This window comes from Colias croceus, chromosome 3, assembly GCF_905220415.1.
Source record: "Colias croceus chromosome 3, ilColCroc2.1".
Taxonomy (NCBI): Eukaryota; Metazoa; Arthropoda; class Insecta; order Lepidoptera; family Pieridae; genus Colias; species Colias croceus.
Genome location: NC_059539.1, coordinates 2,174,242 through 2,197,667, shown reverse-complemented (window position 1 = coordinate 2,197,667; position 23,426 = coordinate 2,174,242). Strand labels below are relative to the sequence as shown.

The window sequence follows — 23,426 nt, the reverse complement described above, 5'->3', positions numbered from 1 at the left end:
TACTTTTAACATTGAAGTTTAAATTTAAAGTTAATTGTGTAATGTTGTGGGCGTGGCTTATTAGTGCGTTTTATTCTCGATTGTAGTATTTATTTTACGTTATATACAAAAAGTTATTGAAATAATTTGTTTCGACTCTATGAAATAGTTTTCATATCTCTCAGATCAAAGCACATATCAAACAGATTGCCTTGTATTCCTGAATTACCGAAATATGTTAAGCTTTTTCGAAATTATTGTTTTATTGATACAATGTGATAAGTGATTAAGTATTTTATAGTGTTAAATATTACAAACTAGCTGCGCTTCGCGGTTTCACCCGCGTGGCTCCGCTCCTGTTGGTCTTAGCGTAACGATATTAGCGTAGCTTATAGCCTTCCTCGATAAAATAAGAGCTATCTATCTATACCCGACACCTATAACACCGAAAGAATTTTTCAAATCGGACCAGTAGTTCTTGAGATTAGCTCGTTCAAACAAACTCTTCAGCTTTAAAATATTATAGTAATGAGCCCGAATTTCACACGTTTTCCTTTAAATCTCCATACTCGAGCACAGTCGGGGTCTAAGCCTAGTAAATGAAAGTTTCTATTGCTCTTAGAAACTAATATTAATTATTAACACCGTACAATTCGCTTCCGCATTGGTTTATGGGCTCTTTTACGATGGCTTATATTTTTTACAACACACAAATTGAGTTTCAACTGTAAGAATTGTTACTGTCGCGATTTCTTCTTGTTTTTATAGTGACATTATTATATTTTCGATAAGTATTTTCCAATTTTTATTGAACTGTTTGAAATATTTCTTAATTTAATTAAAATCAACTATTTATAGCTAGTATTTTACCGACTAGATAAAAGGAGGATTTATTAATATGTTCGAAAACTTTATTTCGAGTTTGAGTTCCTAAATTATTTTTTTATTCGAAACAATAAACAAACGGACTGAACTCATATATATTTCATTGTCATTAGACCCTTGTCTTCGCTGATACACAAAAAACCTCTTTAAAGTTATGTCATCAATTTACAGAAGTATTATCAGGTTTATGGCAAAAAAACGTGCCTGTACAAAGTACATTTAAGTTGGTAAACTTAGAAAAAATCTGCTTTTAACAACAAAAAATCCATTTAATTAAAAAAAAAATGTTCGTTAGGTGGAAGGTTTTGTTTTGTAGCTGTTTTCAAGGAAAAACCCGCATAGAAAGCTTATGTCTTATTCTGGGTCTTCAGCTACCTACATACCGAATTTCATTGTTATCGGTTCCGTAGTATATGCGTGTAAGAGTAACCAACATCCATCCATCCTCACAAACTACCACCTATCCTATGTTTTAATCCAAGTTACCCTTGATATGTGTGCTTAATTTCGTTATAATCGGTTCAATAGTATTTACGTGAAAGAGTAACAAACACACACACACCACCATTCTCACAAACTTTCGCATTTATAATATTAGTAGAATTAGTAGGAAGTACAACCCGTCAAAATACGGAATTTATCCGACCATTTTCCAATACCATAAACCTATCTATAACGTAAACTATATTAGGTACCATAGATAACGATATCATAGCAATATCACACAAACATAGCAATAACTCGCTTTAGTTCCGAATATTAATGTTATTTAATAAATATAAGGTAATATTCATTAACCTTGTCTGAAACTAATGTAGTCACGTTATATAGATAACAATAGGCATCCTTGACCTGTGCTAATGTCACGTTAAATACCATAGTTTTTTGGTAGTGTTTTTATTTTCTCGTGAAAATTGTAAGAAATTCCGCTTATGTTATAACGACGAAGATTTAACTTCTATATTTATTGAACAAGAAACATACCGAGAGAAATAAGTTTTTTATTTATGGTTTGTTAATAATAATGGGATCTCCAAAAGTAATGAAACTTTGTATTATTATCAATAAATATCTGTGTTCACTTCTTACGGTGCGTTTAGATTAAGCGAACATAGAGCTAGACTAGATCAAGATCATTCTTTCGTGATCTTTTAAACGAAAACTCGTATTCAGTGTTGTTCAGTATTAGAACATTGTATAGAATCTTTTCGAACGCACTAAAAACAACGAAAGAATGCTCTATGCTCTGTTACTGTGCGGATTTAATTGTGTCTTTAATTATGTTTCTCTTTTATTAAAATATAAATTCACTGTTTATAATATGTATGAAACTGGTTTATTCGTTTGTTTATAATTGAGAAATAACAACAGTACTAAAAGTATTTTAAAAATTATTTTTCCAGTAGACAAAAAAAGGAAACTACGTTATTGATTTTGTTATGCTCCTCTCGTTCATTTAGCGCAGAATAGCAGAAATTCCTAGAAAACTAATATTGCTAATGTTTAGCTCCGTTCAGTTAAGTGAGTTAACAGTTATGTCTAAATTTTAATTTAGCCTACAAATACTTTACTCAACGAAAAATATAAAGCGAATTTAAAGGTTTATACATAGATTAATCAATCACGTTTAACACCAGTTTAAAAGTTTTTCATTTCGAAATATAATATTATGATTGCGTTAAACAAACTCTACAAAATAGTTATTTTATCAAAAGGCCCCAAAACAAGTGACCCTACCACATGTTACTTTTGAGGGTTTCCATAAAATAAGTCTTATCTTAAAACACTATATGTATGTACAGAGAACAGGAATCATTTTAATCCATAACATAATAATCCCTGAGCCAAATTCCATCTATATTCAATACGCAATTTTGCATAAAAGAATAACACCCACTCTCTGCTAGGTCTATTATAGACTAGCTGTGCCCCGCGGTTTTCCCTCATTGCTCCGCTGCTTTAAGAAATATTTTTATATGTTCCTATAATATTATGTGTCCTGTATTGTGTTCCTATATTAATAAATAATAAATAATTCAGGACAATTTTCACACACGGCACGATCTGATCCCATACTAAGCTTTCGCTTGTGTTATGGAAACCAGATGGCTGATAACTAGCTTTCCGCCCGCGGCTTCACCCGCGTTTTGAAAGAAAAACCCGCATAGTTCCCGTTCCCGTGGGATGTCCAGGATTGCGTCATTTTCCCGGGATAAAAAGTAGCCTATGTCCTTTCTTGGGTATCAAAATATCTCCATACCAAATTTCATGAATATTGGTTCAGTAGTTTAGGCGTGATTAAGTAACAGACAGACAGACAAAGTTACTTTCGCATTTATAATATTAGTATGGATTAACACCCAGACACAGAGCAAACATCTATGTTCATCACACAAATATTTGCCCAGGGTGGGATTCGAACCCACGACCTCTGGCTTGGAAGGCAGGGCCACTACCAACATAGCCATTAGCCAACCTGTCAGTCGAATATTAGCGTTCAAGCAAGCTCCATTTCGTGCCATATAACATACGTAGGTAATTCTCAGCTCCCGAAATGATATATTTGACCCAACGTTGTGGCAAAGCTTCGTCTATTTTATGGTCCCTGGCCATGAGTCTATCCAGACCGAACCGGTATATTAGTGGTTGTTATGAAACGCCTGTATTTATGATACTACTGCCTTCAAGTTATTGGATTCGTGATATAAGCTTTAGTTTTATTAGATTTATTTTGTCATTTCGGATTACTCTATTAAAGCTTCGAGGATTTTTATAGATTGCTTTATTTTTTTGTGAAGATTGAGTTTATTATTGCGTAGGTATAGTTCGGAAACACGGAAGGTTATAATTTATTTATTTTATTTATTTATTTAACCATTTATTGTACCACACCATTTAACATTACAGTATATAATATATTGTTGTACAGATTCGAGGTAAAGTACAAAAGGTGACCTTATCGCTAAAAAGCGATTTCTTCCAGGCCATTTATAATGTAGGTACATCACAGCAAATTAATTGAGAAAATATATATTTGTAATCGTGCTGTTAATGATTACAAAGTGATTGAAAGTTAGGATCACTACATAGTATAAAGCCAAGTCGTTATTTACGTCCCTATATCCCTTTGTATGCTTAAATCTTTAAAACTACGCAACGGATTTTGATGCTGGTTTTTTTTATAGGTAAAGTGATTCAAGAGGAAGGTTTTAGTATATAATTTATTAGGTTTTATACAAAGCGGGCGAAGCCGCGGGCGGTAAGCTAGTAAATTATAAAGACTTCATGATTAGTCGTGTGAAACAAAGAAGGAAGGAAGGACATATTCAATCTATAATGCACCGAATTGGGAATTACAATTTAACATAACTATACTTTATTTTGTGAATAGTCCAAGTAGAAATAACATTAGCAGCGATAGCATTTTAATAATGATTATTTAAGTCCTATATTGAATGAGCAATAGTGAGACTTAAACGTTGCATAAAAAGGATTAACAAGTAAAGTGCTAAGCGCGTCATCGATTTTACACTAAGTACTTGTTAAAGAATAATTTACATTGCTCCTTATTAGATCATCAAGTACAATGAATCCATTACATCATGGGGATGCACGTTAGTTGTTTTTATACCATCTGTGTTGAATGGATCACGACTGTAATAATATTATAGTTTATATTTTCCTTGTATAAATATATGGGGCTATGCACAGGGGCTATGTCATCATTGAAGTATTGTGCATTTTATGAGGAGGTGTATCTGTGTAGGGAACTTTTTGAAAGTCCTGTTTGTTTTTGTTTGCTTCTAACGAACGAGTTATTAAGACATTAAAATCTAGAGGTTGTAGTTGCAGTATCTGATAGAGTTTGAACGACTGTTCAATATTTGTTAGGAGAGTTTTGATAAAAATAGCTGTTCTTTAATTTACCAAGAGATCTTCCTTATTACCCTTGACATAGTAGAGCTTTTAGCTAATTCTTAAGCCATATTAAGAAAGTATATCTTGAATCCTACTAATATTATAAATGCGAAAGTTTGTATGGATGTATGGATGTATGGATGTTTGTTACTCTTTCACGTAAAAACTACTGAACCGATTACAATGAAATTTAGCACACATATGGAGGGTAACTTGGATTAACACATAGAATAGTTTTTATCCCGGAAATCCCACGGGAACAGGAACTATGCGGGTTGTCCTTTGCAAACGCGGGCGAAGACGCGGGCGGAAATCTAGTAAGATATATTTCCTAATGCTATGAAGATACATCTGGATGAGATTATATACCAAATTATATTTATATTTAACTAGCTTTCAGCTCGCGGCTTCGTCCGCTTTATCTAAAACCTAATAAATTATATACAAAAACCAACTCTTTCTATGAAAAAAAAAACAGCATCAAAATCCGTTGCGAAGTTTTAAAGATTTAAGCATGCAGTTACACAGACGGCGGAAAATGACTGTATTATAATATTGTGGAGTGACTAACTTTATGCCGTGGTTTCGCTTGCGTGCACTTCTTATCGCGTGATAGTCAACTCCTATTCTACTGTTATAAAGTTTTGTTTTAATAAAAAAGTAGGGTATGTCCTTACACAAGGCTGAGTCTATCTACATTACTAATTTTATCAAAATCTGTTTTGTAATTGCAACTTAAATTGCAATAATATGTAGAAAGATAGAGCTACTTTCGTATTCATATACACGGTAGAGATTTTTACTAAAAATTATATCTACTGTAATTTTTTTTTATTGTAGAGCAAAAATAATTTATTTTAATTCTTTGACCAGTGCTCAAAGTGAAACAGCCATAAAGTTGAAATAGCGCAATTCTCGAAAACACAATATAAATGTAACTACAAATCTCTAAGGCAACATTCGCGAAGGGTGTATTCATACATATAATCGTTTTATTGTTATGTCGTTGGTCGGTTGCCATAGTAACAAGCTAAGGTAACATACGGGTTTGTAATATATCTATATATGGATACGCAGTGGGTTGTTTTTTAAGCTTCAAAAGGCAGAGGTTTTTCAATTCGGGCCTTTAGTCCAATTCAACCTATCTCAATTATATTTATGTTCTTTTATGTGTGTTCCCGATATTATTAACCGTTTTTTTGAACCGATTAAGATGTCATATTTTGAGGAAAGGAAATTTTCCAAAGGTGTTATGGTTCTATTAAAGATAACCGGAATTTAAAATAGAATAAAGTCCATTTCATTTAATTCGTACGTATTTTAGTAATCCCTATAATTATCGCGATGACAGATTTATCGTTATTTTTGTAATAGCTTTTTGCAGATTTGTCGAATGTATGTTTCATTGTCGAATGTATATTAGAGCCTTTGAGTGATAAGGTCAAATTTCGACTATCTAGTGGAACTTAAGAAACTAAATAGAGTTAGTACAAAAAGCATAAGCATATCTTTTTTGTAGTGAATTATATTATAGTACTTACGATACAGTCAAATAAATATTTACTAGTCGTTGTATTAATATATAGTTACTTGTCTAGTAGGTACTACTAAGAAGTAGTTAATTCGTTTTATAGACTGTTAGCAAGAATTTTCCACTCCAAGTGTTTAGATGAAAAATTAAATGCATATTCTATAGCAATATAAATTCTCAAATGATGATAGCAATATTATATATCCGTTTAGTTAATTGTGGTGACGTCACTTCGTAGTAAACAGTTATAATAGTTTATAGACAAAATCACGCTGTATGTATATTTCTAAGTAATCGAGAAGTTTATTATTATTAAATGTATGATGTACGCAGTTATTATAATAATATACGTATTCATTAGGTTTGATTTATGTATATTTTGTACCAATATAATGTACATTGAAATAATAAATTTGATATTAAATATTTACTATTGTACGATATTTTATACATTAACAGTGTAATTAAACTAGAAATTCATTGAAGTATCAAAATATAAGGAAGCTTTTTTTGCTCTACAATCAATTTCCACCGCGCAAAAACTATTTACCGTGAAACCCTGTTGCATACGAAAAAGTTAAGATTTGTTTCTTTAGTCAATTTGTTTTTTTCTTAATACAATCACTTTTCAGAAAAAAAAAACTTATAACCCTCAAATGCGTGCGTGCGGCATTTTCAGGACTTTCCCATCTCGTGTGTACGTAACGCTAGTGTGTACAGGCCCTTATGTTTTCAGTCGCCGTCACCGCCTATTTTAATAAGATTTTAAAACGAAGTAAAAACAGAAGCCTCTAAAGATAAAATAATAAAAATCGAACCGTAATATCAGACGCGGCGAAATTCGAAACAGCAAACAAAAGGCATCAACCGAACCTATTGTCCAACGCTCCATAATGCAAATACGTACCTTTTCATTTTGAAGCTTTGTAATAACGCGCCCCTTTCCTGAAACCGGCTTTACCCTGCGGGGCGGGCGGCGGGCGGGGTGAGGGGGGAAAGCACGTGCGATGCTGCCGTCTAGCTCGCACGCACATCATATTATGTAACGTGCTCTCTTTCCAGCGCAGCCGATCAGCGCACGCATTGCAGGTGAATCGGTGCCTTAGTTGATTTCTGGCAGTCACGTGGGTGGGACGTCTTCGCTCCGCAATCATTTCCCGCGAAAATTTACGCGCCCGCAATACATTGGTGCCGTTCGTACAACTGAAGGGACGAACGTTTTCCATACAAATTTCATGTTATGTTAATGTGCAACGATTTGTCTGTGTGTATTTTTTGATCGTGAGAGCTCAGTGATATTTATTGGAACTTTTTGTTTGTGCAAGGATTTTTTCTAGTGATCGCATCGAAATATCACGTAAGTTATTTGTAGTTGGTTAAATGCTTTTTGAATGTTATAAATTGGAGATTTTAATATCGGACGGTAAAGAAATAAACGACTACAGAATGTTTGAAAAGAAATTCATCAACCTGAAAAATGAAGTGAAAAATTTAAAATGTTTCATTTAAATATTTGCCGCTTCGCAACCGACTAAGTTGTTGATTAACCTGTTGATACAAAACTAAATTATTTGCTATTTTTATTTAGTATTGCGAACGCTGAGAAACTTCAGTTTTCCTGGACTGCTTTGTATTTTTTATTGAGTCGTAAATTGTGTTATGCAATTTTAACTTATAAAATAAAACAGTAGACAGTAGAGAGTAGAGGTATTATAAAAAAATATTATAAAAAATACAATTTATGTTGGAATGTATCGACAATAAAAACAAGAAGCAAAAAATAAAGAAATGTAAGGAAGGTATGTGTTATTAAATATACACCATAATAAGTATTTGCTAATGTAGAAATACAAAAATGTTATTAGGTAGGTAAGTTATACGTAAAGTGAAAATATTAATAAAATTACTTACAGAAGTATGAAACTAAATTTTCAAATTGGTATGTAGAAAAACTCATTTATAATAAAATTCATTTTCCAAATAAATATAAATTTAATGACCTAAAAAAATAGGCATAGTAAAGCTTTAAAACTTTATTAAATTATTCCAACTAATTATTCTAATTGGATAGCGAGCAATTATAAATGAAATGGAAAATGAATTTAAAAACACATTTAGTCTTCACTTCCTACATAAAGATAAAAAATGTTTGCTTTTATATAAAGTTATATTTTAATAACCATCTGCTCCAATTATACCTTATAAGGTAATTTTATAGTACCGGATGTTTAGAAAAGGGATTGTTTTTTCCTCATAATAAATAATTAATATATGATTAACAGTTTTAATTACTAGTTTATTTCCTTTAAAGTACTCATCTACGATCAAAAAAAGTAAATTAGTATTAAAATTATCCGCATTAAAAAGAACCCCGCAGCTCCGCGTATCGGAATACAGTAAACTAATTTATGCTCTCATAAAAATCTGTTTTAATCTATATCCATGCATATAAATTTCCACCACGACCTTGTGTTTTGCGAAATGCATTGCATTAGCGTAATCAATTATTATTTGTATGATAACTTGTTGTTTCATTTGTGCCACTTGCATTAGGTAATAACGAGTATGAAGGAAATCATCCATGACTATTGCAACCTGGTTTTTTACTCTACATTCTATCCTGCTACAGTTATAACCAGCTTTAACAAGCCTGTTTTTTTATGTTTAACTATGGTTTTACTTTTTAGTTGCGTGCTGTTTTTTGCACTACTCTTATCTGTTTATTATGAGCCTGTATATTACAAGCTTATTAACGATCTGCCTGCGATGGTAACAAAAAAGGAGTTAACAAAAAATATAGAGCTCACAATAATTCCGGATATTGCGATATATTTATAAAAATGGGGAATCTAAATTCAATTACTGCAGACTTTATGTGTTTAGAATTAATGTGAAAATATTAATTTCTCGTAATTTCCTTTATATGAAACTTAATGAAGATACCTGTAATATTCAAACGTTTACAGCTCATTAAATTACCTATGTTATTAGGAACGAATGCATCTAATCCTTTATTAAATAATTTCCTCAATACATTTTCATTCGATGCAATACGTTTTTCCAAAGACAAATTATATAACTGTCCAACATTCTAAACATAGATAGATCACTGGATATCTCGAAATAGACGGATGCTACGCGTCAAGTCGATTGTCTTATTGTCCAGAAGACCAGCTATTTCTGAACTGAGACGCACCAAAATGTCATTATGTAGATGTTAAAAGGAATAGAACATGTGTTACGGGAGGAAATCGTTTTTGAAATGCGTGTAAGAGGATAATTGTATGTGTTTTCTAAATTTCATGGAGCGTGGTCTATTAATATTGTATTTAATCAATATTGGGAACTGATAGATTAAAATGTAGAGTACCTAGTGTCTTGTGTGCTGCGAGGACATGAATAATTTTGTATTTTTTTATTTTCGCGTCAGAATTATTGTTTCTATTTGCCTTTAAATTATCGTATCACAATACATATTATAACCTATACAATTAAGTACCTATAGGTAGCACACCCAACCAGCAACATAAAAAGTAAAAAAAGTTCTAGAATTTTTTAAGTTCATTAATTACTCTAGCTAGCCAGAGTCTTTAGTCCCTAACAATAAATAAATTATAAAAGAGCTCTACAAGCCACTACACCTATATTACGTTAAAAAACGTAAACTATCATACAATATGAACAGACACGTGTATTCGTATAATCTATGATTCTTATAATTTTAAAGAAATTGGCGTACATCGAACCCGTAGTATTTTTAAGACATTCCACTTATCTTTTGTTCTATGTGCGCTGTGGTGCCAAGTTTTAGATTTTCATAATCCCTTCCTATATTTATTGTTTCTTCTTGCTCTTTACATAGTACACCTGTTTGATATCATTGACAGCTAGTCCATACTAATATTATAAATGCGAAAGTATAACTCTGTCTGTCTGTCTGTTACTCAATCACGCCTTAAATTGGTATAGATATATTTTGATACCCGAGAAAGGACATGCTACTTTTTACCCCGGGAAATGGGATAGTTTTAATCCCGGAAATCCCACGGGAACGGGAACTATGCGGGTTTTTCTTTGACTGCGCGAGCGAAGCTGCGGGTGGAAAGCTAGTTTTTATATAAAATTTAAGGTGTAATTTAATTCATTGGAGATGATAATTTCATGTATTTTAAGTGATTAGTGTTAAGATTTGGTAATTTGTATGGGTCATTCTTTGATAGATATTATCAATTGCAGTATTATACACTACTTACTTCTTACCTTACATTTATATTGTTTTTATCTGAAGCAGCGAAGTGAAATAATAAAAATAGATGATCTCATTCGTACTTTGAACATCACGAAAGGTTAATTTTATTTTTAAAGCTATATAATACTAGCTTTCTGCCCGCGGCTTCGCCCGCGTTTACAAAGAAAAACCCGCATAGTTCCCGTTCCCGTGGGATTTCCGGAAAAAAACCTATCCTGTGTGTTAATCCAAGTTACCCTCTATATGTGTGCCAAATTTCATTGTAATCGTTTCAGTAGTATTTGCGTGAAAGAGTAACAAACACACACACATCCAAACTTTCGCATAATTATAATATTAGTAGGATAGGATATATAACAATAAAATATACCTATGTGATGTGGTTATAAGAATTTTATTCTCCTATTTCGTAATAACATACAAAATAACAAATATACGTTATAGTAAATAACTGGGGTCGCTTTTTCCTTATATTATCAGTTTGGCTTCTCCATTGTGTTTGAGTTATTAAATGACAATGGCTAGATACAGATATAAAAACAAGAATAATCATATTATACCTACTGAAAAGTATATATAAATTATAACCAACTAGCTTTCCACCCGCAGCTTCGCCCGCGCATTCAAAGAAAAACCCGCATAGTTCCCGTTCCCGTGGGATTTTCGGGATAAAACCTATCCTATTTCCCGGGGTAAAAAGTAGCCTATGTCCTTTCTCGGGTATCAAAATATCTCTATACCAAATTTCATGCAAATTGGTTCAGCAGTTTAGGCGTGATTGAGTAACAGACAGACAGACAGAGTTACTTTCTCATTTATAATATTAAGTATGGATTATATGTGTCAAAACATATTCAATTTGAATAATAAGCTTTTAGCAAAAAATTATAGAGTTCTTTGCGTCATGTATAATCATTAATCAGTAAAACAATTTACTTTTAAAATCGTGTTTTACTTCGGTTAAAAAAAACTATAATTTCTGAACAGATTCATTAAATGCTGGAAACAATAAAACGTGTTTAAGATCCGTCAAAAATTAACATCTAAACCTTAACCTTCATGAACAAAAGATCGCCCAATCGACAACAGATCTACAGACAATCTACAGATGATATAATTTAAAAAATAATTTAATTCAATGGAACAATGCAACCTAAATATGAAGAACGATAGATGGCCTTGCTGCGAGGATACGGGTAATCTGTCCGCCATTATGTGCAAATTGAAGCCAATTACAATGTTTATACGCTTACGGATTGTTCTAAGATGTGTTCTGAGATTTTGGAGCTTTTCAATGGAGGTTACGAGGTGATTTGTGATTTTATTAACACTTTTCACCTGTATGTTCGTATGTTAACAACATATTTGTAAATGACACCTTTAGACTAGAGTTTAACTTTAAACTGACACTTCTTTGTACACTTCTAAAGGATCAGTGACAACACAATAATATCATCCTATTTATGAGTTTTCTAGTTTTATAAACTTTCGTTTATTACTTTTGAAAAAGTTTACTTTCCAATTTATATGTACCTAGTGTATAAAAGCGTACCTCAATACCAAAGGATATGTCGTATACACGCAAAAATTACTGTCAGGATATTTCCTTTGATAAAAGCGTAAAAACATATCTTGCGCATTCAACTAAAAGATTCCACTGTCGTAGTTTCTAAGAATGTTTTTTCTATACCTCATTAAATGCCTGAAGAGGAAATTCCGGACCTAGGCAGGATTCGCATGCCTAACGTCTAAGTGTATGTAGTATGTACACACTAGAGACGAGCGAGATTCTTAATGATACTATTAAACAGTTAATGATAAAATACGTTTCTTTTTAAATATTATGTTATTATTAAATTATGGCTTAGTTTTTTATCAGATGTAAGAAATTATTCTTGGATATAAGCACATTACTTTTTATAGGACCATAACATAGATAAGTATGATTATTAGATATTATTTATAATTTATGTTACCTATTTAAATAAATAGTTTTCCCTTTTATGGTCAAGTACATTACTATACGCAGTTAATTATATTATGCATTCAATGGTGGAACAAAAAAGCGAAAGTATGTACAAAAGGGAACTTTTATTAAGTTGTAAATCTACGAACCCCATAACTGGGTTGCTAAGCGAAACTCGTAACAAACAATATGTTCGCACCAAACTGAATAATAACCCGTATTTTAATGGACAAAGTTCACTGCACAAAGAGCCCGCAAGTACCTAATCAATTCCTAGTAACCCCTCTGTTGGACTTAAAGAATTTACATGCATTAACATTTTTAAAGCGCAAACAAATCGCCGTGTAAATTTAGCGTTATCGCAAGCGACACTCAAACTCAATCATTCATTTATTGAATTAGACCTCTTCTAGAAGCACTTTTAAATCGTCACATAACATATTTTTAATATTTTAATATTTACCACCGATTCGGAAAGCAGTATCTATGTTGAAGAAACCGGCACGAAACTCCATAGTTGCTTAAACTCGCTAGTGTGACCATAGCTTTAAGGTGTATTTTTGTAATGAATTAGCAATAAATTGGCACTATTTGTCTGTCAGTAGGCTTCCGTTTTCCATTACTTAAAGAGTATGCGGGTTGTATCTCCATGATTAGTTTTTCTATTATTAATTGTAAGTTCTAAATATAGTCACGTAATAAACGCTGTTCGTATTCACTGTATGTTTGTTTATTAACCGCCCGTCGTATCTGTAAAGCGATATAATTTTAGATAATACACAGTTTAATGCGCTTCTGGATTGATTTATTTAAGTTAACTTTGAATTAGCATGCTAATCTGTGTAGTAAATGAAATAAATGAATTTTTACTTTATATACTAAGTTTTACTTTTTGTTTCTGAATAACTTTTTATTCTATTTATGATAGCATTGCTCTCTTAGATCATTATTTAATGATCCAAGCTCTAGCTGCATAAACCTTTTATGCAATTAAGAAAAGTATAAAAAATAATTATTATTACATTAATGATTAAACTAGGACCCTGCCTAAATAAAATTTTTTACTCATCGTTCTACACATTAAAAAAATAGTCCACAAATGAAACGTAAAAAATATCAAACATAATTATCCAACGACTATTCAAATTCAAATTCAAATTAATTTATTTGCCAAAGAACATGGTATACATAGATGTCAGGTAACAATTGAGTTCCAGCATGTTCAGCCGTTATTAACAGCATGCAAATTATGTCACTTAATTTTAAATCAAAATTTCAATTATTACATTATCATTAGGTACATTTCAAAGTCTACAATTATTATTAACAAACATTATTATATTATTATGACACTTGACATACAGCAAATAGCCAATAAATTCATTTCACTTCACAGCACATACTTCTGTAGCAAACGGCAATAATTAAGGAGTAAAATAATTGTCGCGTTGAGAGATTTTATGGCGCTACAAATCAGTATGATGCAAGAAAATTCAATACCGCTTTGCATATTTTCCAATTATCATTGCTGGTAGTAAAACTGTCTATTGATATTGTGTAAAGAAAATATTCAGTAATTTCATTCACATATTGTTTAATAATTTTGTATGCATGTAGATTAATTTATGTGATTGGGAATTTTGAGGAGAAATAAATAAATGATTTGATTTGATTTGAAATGATTTATATAAATTTATAAATATTGAAATGATTTGATTTTTTTGTAGTTATTTGTTAGCTGCGGTCTTTCTTATACTGGCTCTTAATATTGCCAGGGATGAAAGAAGAGATAAGAAATAATTAAATATGTAACATATCCCCAAAAGGAATGATACCATTGCTTTTGACAGCTCTACATTTATTATAAGATACCAATCTGTGAATTTTAAGTGTGTTTTAAGTGTATTGCTGTGCATAAAAAATTGGTGGTTTATTATTACGATTACATACTATTACACTTTTTATTGATCATCAACAATAGCAAAGATGAGAAAACACGAAGAAGAAAATAAATGATACGATACGAAGTCTTAATAAATAATAGTTTTTGTAATTTGTGCAGTATTTATTATGACACAGTAGATTCGCGTAACTACTGCAATAAATTGTAACGCGAGTGTACCCGCACGCAAACAATAAGCAAAAAGTGTTGTTTATTAGTATACTAGCAAACTGCCCGCGGCTGCGCCCGCCTTGTCTAAAACCTAACAAATTATATACTTAAACCTTCCTCTTGAATCACTCTATCTATTAAAAAAAACCCGCATCAACATCTGTTGCGTTGTTTTAAACATGTAAGCATACAAAGTGACATAGGGACGGAGAAAGCGACTTTGTTTTATACTATGTAGTTATTATTTTGTTTTAACGAATAATTAAATTGTGTTTTATTTTGCCTTTAGGTCATTTTCAGATATATAGCAATAATTCGATGAGCTTTTGATTGCTTTTTGAACTGACTAGGAAGTTGATTAGGTTTTGGAGGATATATTATATGATATGTGTTTTAATATATTTTTGTTTATCACGACTTTCAGTACGAATATCCCAAAACAAATTTTTTCAATCTCCAAACTTAACCTTAATTTACATATCACACCCAAAAATAAATATAATAAGAGCAAAAAGTAATTCCTGTTGCTAAGTGGCGAGAGATGTTGATTGTTAACAATGTACGAAAGGATTTTAGAAGATGTAGAAGCTTCTAGAAAAACATAAATTTGAGTTTTATAACAGTGTCAATTGAGGCGAGATGGAATACGTTTGGATCTGATTCCAATCGCGCGTTTTAAATCCGTTAAAATTCATTTTTTTATTATAATAATATTGTTTAAGGAAGTGTGAAGATTTTATTATTTACTAGCTGTTGCCCGCGACTTCGTCCGCGATTAGGTCGTTTTTCGTCATTCGTTGTTTAAAAAAAATACGTGACACTTTATTTTAAAATTTTCTTAATTATTGTCTCTTATAAAATTTAACTACATTAAAATTGAACACTCTGATAAGAAAATCTTAAAATCTGAAGAAAACATGAATGTGGTTTAAATTCTACATTACTTAGTATCAAATAATAATCTAAATTAAATGTAGATTAACAGTTTGAGCACACCATTATAGAATATGTACCTAAGTATTAAATTACGTTAGTTTACATAGTAACTTTACTAAAAACACGATGACTATCTTTCGCGCTCGATACCACAAACTAAGCATGTTTGTGGTACGTGGCCCGCGTCACTTGACCCCCATCTGGATCCATGATGATGATTCCATCCTGAAGATGATTCAGAAGATGATTCTGAAGATGATTCTGAAGATGATTCTGAAGATGATCCAGGATGATTCCATCCTGAAGATGATTTCTTTTGCCTGGAAGAAATCACCGTCGCCTAACAAATATAATGTGTTTTCTTATAAAACCGTAACATAATTTATTTTATCTACTTAAATAATGAAAATGATATATTTATAAAATATAAAACATATTATTTAAAATGATTAAAAATAAATAAATGAAGCAACTACGATTCAAAGAAAACATCTTTTTCAGTGTGAAAATGCTCTAAGCAATCCTGGATGATGAACTGTATATCATGTACCTACTCTGATCCCAGTACGGTCGGTACGTCGATAGCCATAACGATTAATATTATAATCAGATAACCGCAAAATAAAAACATTACTTGTAAAGTTGTGAGTGCAAAATTTACGTTTCATTTGGCAATAACATTTTTTTCGGTACTAAAACGTAGTAGTTTGATATGTGGTTGGCTGCCCCTCCTCTCCTTCCTGAAAAATATCCTCCAAAATTTCCTGAGATACTTCCAATGATTGAACCATTGGACGTTGGACATTAACTTCAGTCAAAAATTGACGAAGCGGATGATTACTAATTTCCACTTAATCCTCGCTGCTACTGTCTTTATCATCAAATCATCAATTTTCAAGTGGTGTAGTAAAAATATCAGCAGAAATCGACTTCCAAAGGCGATATAATTTTATTAGCATTGAATAAAAAAATCAAAAGTTAACTGTAAATCTATAAAAAAAGCTAAGTACTTACAAATAAAATTTTATCAAAAACTTCTGTTCCCAATGCACCTCAAAATAATAAAAGAATCATTCATTTCATTTCATTTCAATAAATACCTGTAAGTAACAACTTACCTTTTGTGGGAACGCATGATGGTGAAAATTCACAAAACACGAAGATTGCATTTGATATTTTTGGTTTTATGGCATTCAATTGCTTTATAAATATCACTACATAGTATAAAAAAGTCGCTTTCTGTGTCCCTATGTCCCTATGTCCCTTTGTATGCTTAAATCTTTAAAACTTCGCAACAGATTTTGATGCGGTTTTTTTAATAGATAGACTGATTCAAGAGGAAGGTTTTAGTACATAATTTATTAGGTTTTAGACAAAGCGGACGAAGCCGCGGGCGGTAAGCTAGTAAATTTATAAAACACGAAGATTTTAAAAATTGTAACTAATGAACACAACAATATATTATTATACTCTTTGGAACACAATCATTAGATTAACTGTAGATAATGGTGTCTATTTTTACTTAAAATAATAAACATCTAAGTACCCTCACTTTAAAAAAAATGTAGTTTATTATTTACACGAAATATATCTTATAGGGAACTGAAGATATGGGTTAAAGAGTTAAATAAATAAATAACATAATTATATTTAAATTATTAATTTTTAACATTGTGTTCAGTAGTGTTAACATGTAAATTGATTTGATTTTTACGAAATCTCATAGATGGCGCTGTTACAAAATTAACATTATACAACTTACATTCTTTAAGCTATGTTTCTCTTCCCAAGTTACTTAAATGGCATAATTTTTATAGTGTCAATCTAGATATTGTCAAACAACATTTATATATGCGTCATTTGATTATTAACTTCCAATAGTTAACGTGTAAATTGATTTGATTTTTATAACATTTAATAGATGGCGCTGTTTCTAATTTGTCTTTATACTACTAAATTCATTAAACTGTTTCTCTGCCCAAATTACGTAAATGACATAGTTTTTATTTTGTAAAGCTAGATAATAGCATGGCTTACTCGAAACCAACATTTAAACATGAGTCTTTAGATTGTACGCTGTCGTAATACACGGAATACGTAAGAAAAATAAAGGTTCACAGCTCCTCCCCCGTAGATGATAGCTTGATAATATGTAGCCTATAGCCTCACCCGACCTGTTAGTAATATTCATGCAAAATTTGAAGTCAATCTATGCAGTACTTTTCGAGATTAGCTCGGACAAACATACAGACAAACAGACAAACAGACAAACAGACAAACAGACAAACAGACAAAAATTCTAAAAACTATGTTTTTGGCTTCTATATCGATTATAGATCACGGCCCAGGTATTCTTTTAAAAAAATATTCAATGTACAGTTTTGACTTTCCTACGATTTTATTATATGTATAGATAATTGTCTTACAAAAGAACAACTCAATTTAAAAGAATATTTTTTTTATTTAAAAAAATGAAGCTATAAATAAAATCGCTATAATAAATCTGTTTTCAACATCACTGCTCTTACATTCCTTTGACAGCTATTAACTTCAAGTTCATGAAATATTGTAACTCATTTGTATTTTGTACAGTAATTTGTTCATTTTCAAATTCAAATTCAAATATTATTATGGACTAGTTGGAATAATTGTAGAAATGGGAAGGAAGCTTTGTCTGGTTAAATATATATAACAGTAAGGTCATAAAAAGATTCGAATATATTCATTCTTTGTAAATTGTGGACATTAAGTCTAAGGCGATGTCTGTTCGTTTAGTAGGTTATACAGGTTTTAACTAATTTAAATAGGGCTTAAATCCAAAATCATGAATCATTACATATTTGTCTGTCTCGCATATCAGTTTAGTTTCGCTCTTAGTAAATTGGCTGAATTCATATTATAGTGATTTCATGTTTAATCTATAAAACGACAAACTTGTCACTAAACAACCAGATGTTTTTGTATATTAACTTGCAAAATACATTTCCATTATTATCAAGTTGATTCCCTCACGTCTTTACTTGGAAAGCGAAATCGCTCAAGGTGATCTTAACAACTTTACAAGTCAAAGTTCGATGTTGTTTTAAAAAGCGATTTATCATATTTCAGACGAGATTTGGGGATTTCTATGGATTCTTTGGCTATAGATATAGAGTACCTATTATTTATTTATTTATTTATTTATTTATTTATTTAGATTAAGAGTATTATTTATTTATTTATTATATAGGTCTAAATCGATTGAGTTCGAATAAATAGAGGAGATAAGTGGTGATGAGCCAATGGGAATGATCGTTATTACCTATTATATAGAAATTAAAGTCGTTTTAACGGATTTTAAACGCGATTTATTCATTATATCAATGACCCGGTAGTACTTACTATGCATGTGCTTTGCAGACAAAATTAAACGTTCTTCTTTCCATCTCGTTTATCTTAAAAAGGGTGGAATATATTTTACAAATCAACTATTTTATTGATGTTTTAACAAACTGAAGAAAGTAAAACATATAGGTTTTTATATAAAGCTCAAAGCAAAGAGCTTTATATATCAGCATTGGATTGAAAGACTAAAATAATATGTACTCGTAGAGCACGTTTTAAGAATGATGTTTATTGATTTGGGTCACGAACGAAGCGTAAATTGCTATATTCAGTCTCATCATTGTTTGCGATTGGAACCAATGGCATTAGTAATACAAAAATAAGTGTAATAAAAAATAGCATGTTGCACTTATCGTGCGAATCATGCTTTATATTATGGTAAATACAACGGCACAATTAAAAGACGAAATTAGCATTAATTATCACGACTAAATTAATGATATGCAGCACATTGTCCAGTAGTTAATATTCATGCTAATTTAATTCCTAGCTGATAAATTGTTATTTACGTAGTTACGTAGGTACGGTCGTTCGACCCAAAAGTTGTCCTGTGATTCTACGGCGAATTTTGTATAACGTACACCTAGCGACGTTCTTGACAGATGGTAAATGTTAACAAGGAATTATCACTCTTATTCAATGTGCTATAAGGAGGTGTTTCGCATACACAATGATTGTTTTAGATGTTAAACCCATATGGTAGTAAATAATGATGATCCGTGAGGTAATGAATTCAACATCGAATCAGAAAACGAAGGGTTGTGGTATGTTTGTATGGGATTTTATCGAGTGGAGCACGGCAATATTTTGGAAGCAATGGGTATACAATAAGGGAACGTTTAATTTAAAATTCTGGCTTAACTCACCGTAGTTCTTCCTTGAAGTCTATTGGGTAGAGTTAGTTTATATTTTATAACAGCTTGTAAAAGCTCTTGGGTCTATCTAGTTATATTTTCTATGTAATTATTAATAATTAATAAGACAGAGATTTATTATCCATAACTTTACACATGTTGTTACACAACATACCATAACATTGCTCTATTCAATTATCTGTATGAAATTCTGTATTGAAACACAATCCCTAAATCCCATACCGCGAAATATTCTCGAACCAAATCGAATTACAAGATACGCAATCAATAACGTTTGTTTTGTAGCCTGTCTGTCGGTTAAGACAGGAAGGTTCCAGAAATAGATGCAGTTGCAGACGTTTGGACAAGCGTTGCGATGAGCTTTGGCCAGAGTGGGCCAAATTGGGCCAGCTGTGACATAACGTGTAAGATCTTAAGCAATATATTATGGACTGATGAAGAATAGAAAAAAAATGTAGATGTATTGTAAACTGCATGGCTACTAAATATATGATAATACGGTTTTACCCACTGTGTTTCGCTCCTGTTGGTCGTAGCGTGAAGATATAATATGCCTATAGCCTTCCTCGATAAATGGGCTATCAAACACTGAAAAACTTTTTCAAATCGGTCCAGTAGTTCCTGAGATTAGCTCGATCAAACAAACTCTTGAGCTTTTAAATATTAATAGGTATAGATAACAGTAGATGGAAGATGTAGATGATTTCACGATAAAATTACTTAAAAAATCTGTGTCAAATAAAGTATCAAATGGATTTTTACGCGTTAAAAAAGAGATGAGGCTTCAAATGCACATACTATAAAAACCGTTTATTATAATTGAAAAGTAATAATTATGTTAGTTAATCATCAGATCTGCTGAAATAGCCTGGCCGGTGTTGTTCCATCATAAAATTTGATAAACATATTTCAAACGTATTCAGCTTATCTTAATTAAATATCGATTTTCATTAAAGTCCAATTGGGGCAAATCGTGGATTGTTGTTTTATCTATTGCTTTGATGGTTTTTATACATTTCAATACTTTAGAATATTCTAAAATATCTATATAGATATACTAGATTTCCGCCCGCGGCTTCGCCCGCGTTTTCAAAGGAAAACCTACATAGTTCCCGTTCCCGTGGGATTTCCGGGATAAAACCTATCCTATGTGTTAATCCAAGTTACCCTCTATATGACTGTGTGCTAAATTTTAATGTGTGTGTGTGTGGGTTCAGTAGTATTTGCGTGAAAGAATAACAAACACACACACATCCTCACAAACTTTCGCATTTATAATATTAGTAGGATATAAAGTACCTACTAAAGTAGTTGATAGTATCATTACTTTTAAGAATACTGTGTAAAATTAATAGTTTTATACGGAATAATTTACACGGAAGTATTTCAAAGAATAACTATATTTTTTGTAATAATGTTCGTGTTATATTTATACAATGTTGAGCGTAAAAAATTAACAGTTTTGATCCAAATAAAACGAAAGAAAATAAAATACTAATTATTTCCTGTTTTTGTAAATGTTATCCTATTATCTCATTATAACCTTCATTAAAATATAAAACAGGTAGGAATTAAAAATCTGTGTGTATAAATTTAATACTGAACTGCATATTAAGACGAGTAAGCTTGCATTTCATAGTGCATGTAAAATTTAAAATGAGAAAACGCAATTATGCTTATAAGCCAGCAATACAAAATGCAAAAATAAACCTTTTTTGATCTTTCCTTATAACACGAATCCAGTTCGAAGTAAATAAATCCATTATTATATTAGGTCTTTATTTTGTCTTATTTCTTCTCTGTATATTATGTTTAAAACATATTATTCGCTGATTCGATAAAATAAAATTGCATACATAATTTTATCGCGTTCATTTTGAACACGTTTTTAGATAAATTCACTAGTTATTATTGATCTTACTTTAAAAAATAGAATATTTGTTTGTGTGAACAAGTGAAACTTCTTTGGGCGCGTTGAGAGTTAAATTTTAAGATCGCGTCATGGCAATACCGTCACGTCATGGAGTAAGGCGACGATTTTGATATCTTTGAATCTTGCCAAAGAAGTTTCACTTCTGACACGTGTGCTCAGTACACTCGCTCTTTTTTTATTCAATACTTAAAGTTCTTTAGTAAAAAGCTTGAATGCCAGGTGAAATTTATACGTTCTTCATTGTTAATAATCCTTACCTATTAATTTATATTAATACGTTTATAAAACAGTTTATACGCTCACTGTTGATCCCAATTAATTAATTTAATACTATAATAATGTTACGTAATACATTGGACGTATTATTTAATATAATCAAGTTTTGGCAATAAAAAGCCGGTAAGCGCTTCGTTGGTACTGTTTTCATTAAGTTGATTAAAATGTAATTACCGGAGTTTCAGGGTGAGTCATCAGTTTTTTCAAAAGGTGAATACAATGAGCCGTATTCTGCATATTGTCGAGTATTTCATATTAATTTATTTGGTCTGTTTAGTGATGTTAAAATGACTGTTTCGAAAAGCATCATATTTTCTGGTAATCGTTTGATTGGAAGTCATGTCTGAGAATTATACTCAATACCTACTAATATATAAAGCTGTAGAGTTTTGTTGTTTGTTTGTTTGAACGCGCTAATCTCAGGAACTACTGGTCCGATTTGAAAAATACTTTCGGTGATAGATAGCCCATTTATCGAGGAAGGTTATAGGCTATATTATATCATCACCCTAAGGCCAACAGGAGCGGAACAATGCGGGTAAAACTGTGGGGCACAGCTAGTGTTAATATAAAACTGAAGGACGGAAGTAATGTATAGCTGAAGGACACTTAAATAATAATTGTTTGTAACTTGAAATAATAATGTTTTTTGCAATCATTAATGCAATGTATGATAGTTAAAGAACAAGAAGAGCTTTTGTAATTTCAATAAGGCATTACTAACAAAATGATAGTAAATTTAATTAGTACAAAATATAAATACGCTTCTCTGCATTGTACGAACACAATACGAAATCATACAAATATCTCATCATTCATTACATTACTTTGCTACAGGAAAATTAAGAACTCTCACTATTTCTCCTTAAGTATCAAATTTTTCTATCCTCAGTCAGTATAACATAACATTATATAATATGTAAGTGTATGTGTATATATTATATTATGTATTGTATATATTATATATATTTATATATATATTTTATATGTATTTATATATTTATCTATTTATGTGTATTATATTTATGTTTATTTAGTTTAGCATCTTAATATTTTTTGTTTTTAAGTATTTCTTGCACTTTTATTTTATCTTGTGTAATATTTGTACATGAACTTTCACTCTTGTACCACGCCTACTCTCCTACTTCTCAGCTCTCCTTTGCTTTTTGGTTGTCTGGAAGAAATCGCTCATGAGCGATAAGACCGCCTACTGTACCCTGACCTCTTTTGCTGCTTTTATACTGTCTTTCTGTAAATTTCTGTGTGTACAATAAAGTATTTTTATTTATTATTTATTTATCTCGGTTGCGCATAAAACAAGCGGTTTTGTTATCGCATTCGGAAAGTTTCGCAGGCTTTTGCGGTTTTTCGTCGAGTGCTT

At 31.3% G+C, this 23,426-nt stretch overlaps 1 protein-coding gene across 4 annotated transcripts in view; it reads left to right on the top strand.

Annotated features, from left to right (window-relative positions):
* LOC123706009 (RNA pseudouridylate synthase domain-containing protein 2-like) overlaps window positions 1-23,426 on the top strand; it is a 341,844-nt gene that overhangs the window by 206,113 nt on the left and 112,305 nt on the right. For 2 of the 4 annotated variants that reach the window (XM_045655131.1, XM_045655130.1), the window contains exon 1: window positions 7,425-7,670. The exons of the other annotated variants lie outside the window; for them this stretch is intronic. The gene's annotated coding sequence lies outside the window, so the exon portion shown is untranslated. Of the gene's footprint in view, window positions 1-7,424; window positions 7,671-23,426 lie in introns of those variants that run through there. 4 annotated transcript variants of the gene reach the window in all.